This window comes from Dipodomys ordii, unplaced genomic scaffold (genome assembly GCF_000151885.1).
Source record: "Dipodomys ordii isolate 6190 unplaced genomic scaffold, Dord_2.0 Scaffold276, whole genome shotgun sequence".
NCBI lineage: Eukaryota > Metazoa > Chordata > Mammalia > Rodentia > Heteromyidae > Dipodomys > Dipodomys ordii.
This window is the reverse complement of record NW_012267492.1, coordinates 519,149-521,277: the sequence shown is the minus strand read 5'-3', so window position 1 is coordinate 521,277 and position 2,129 is coordinate 519,149.

Sequence of the window (2,129 nt, the reverse complement as noted above, 5' to 3'; positions counted from 1 at the left end):
TTGTCTTGGATGGTTGAATGTTCTTTCTCTATAATATCTAGGCTGTCTTCAGTCTCCGAGATTCGATCTTCTGCATGGTCTAACCTGCTGTCAAGACTTTCTACTTTGTTTTTTATTTCTTTTCCTTCGAATTGGTCAGCTTTGATGGCTTCAAATTCTTTGTTGAAACTTTATTTTAGATCTTGTATGAACTTCTTTACTTCCTCAATGTGGTGTTCAGTGTTTATTCTAAAATCCCTTAGTTGATTGGTTATGATTTCCTTGGCCTCCTATTCCTTCTGTTGGGTTCCATTCAACAATCCCTTTGTGCTCTCCCTGACTTCCTTCAGCTCTTTGTTAATGGATCCCATGAATGCCTTTAGTGATCTTTGTGTATTCTCATCCTGCTCTCTCAATTCCTGTATTGCTCTTTGCTTAGCATCCTCACGTTCATGCCATTCCTGTAGTTCTCTTTGAGTATTCTCAGCCTGCTCAAGCCATTCCTGCCTTTCTCTTTGAGTATTCTCAAGCTGCTCACACAAATCCTGTATCAGTTTTTTAGTAGCTGCCTCAGGCTCATGATATTCCTTTATAAACCTTTGGATTGCCTCCTCTCTCTCCCTCTCATGCTCATACAGAGTCCTTTGTAGGTTTTCAATCTTTTCATTTATCATGTTTGCCAGCAGGGTTTGTAGAGATATTTGGGAACTCTCCTCTGGATTATTCATTATCTGCTCTGTCCCCTGATTATCATGAGTGGAAGTTGAGATATGTGGACTTGCCATTTTTCTTGTGTTTTTCCGGCTTACTTTGCCCATTTGGGATGAAAATAACACCAATTTGTGCTAGAACACCATCTTAAAGCAAGCATCCACCAAAGTCTGTATTTGCACAGTCAATAGTCTGCAGATACAATTTTAGTTCAACAGATACATATATTCAACATCAAACAACTATATATTAATGGGCTATGAACCATAAAGTGGAATTTGGTAAACCAGAAATTATTAGGTTTAGGGAGAGTTGAGGGTAAAATATAGGAATAGAGTGATGTGGGAAGGCACAGGGAGAGTTAACTTAATTAAGTCCTAATCTCAAAGCAGGAAATATGATGGATAGGATGAAAGTAGAAAGAGAAAATAAAAGAAGAAAGAGAAAGGGGGAAAAAAAGACCAGAAAAATAGAAAAGTAAAAATTAAAAATATTATGCAGAAGTGAACTCCGAATATTCAGAGAAGAACATGGATATAAGGAGATAAGGGGATGTATATAAAGAGATGTGAAAAGCTTAAAAATAAAAATACTTAAAAAATTATATAGGTATAAAGAGGTAGTACTGTTATTAAGGACTTTAAGTCTAAGAGGTTTTGAACTGAGTAATAAATTTGTGGATTAAGTGTGTACACAATGGGGGTAAGGTCTAATAATCGACTACGGGTTTATCTGAGGATGTGCAGAACAACAATTAAGTCACATAAAGAAGAACGAAATTGTAGAAAAGGTGAAAAGGATAAGAAAGAAAAAAAGGTCAGAAGTTCAGTAGAGCTAAACAATAAACAAAAAAAAATAAAGAAAAAAAAGAAAGAAATACACACACACACATAGACCCCTAAAATAAAAATTATAAGAGGAAAAAAAGTTACTAGAAAACTATTTTTTTCAAAAAAAGTAAAAATTAAAAATTAAAAGAAAGTTTTAGAAAAAAAAATTTTTATAAAAGGTACAAAAAAAAAGAAAAAAATGTTCTTTGATTTTTGGGAGGGGTGGAAAAAATCCTGTATCTCCCTTGTGTCCATAAACAGCCTCTTGTTGGAGTCTCTGGTCTGCTTGTGTGTGTTTGATTTTCCTGTGGCTTGGTTGGTTTCTTAAGTCAGTTTGTTTGAACAGGCAGAAAAATGCTCTGCTTTACCCAGGATTTTGTGATCCTCCTCGCAGGGTAGTTCAATGGGAGGGAGTTCTGCTTTGAGTATCACAAAAGAGGGAGATGGCTTTTTCCTCAAGTTTGGAGATGCTGTGATGAGGCTAGGTTCTGGGTAGAGTTGAGGCCTTTCAGCAGTTTCAGAGCCCAGCCTGGAGCCACTCTCAGGGTTTATGTTTACTGAATTTCAATTGATTGTCAAGGCTGCTAAAGGGAGGGGCAGCCTCTGGCT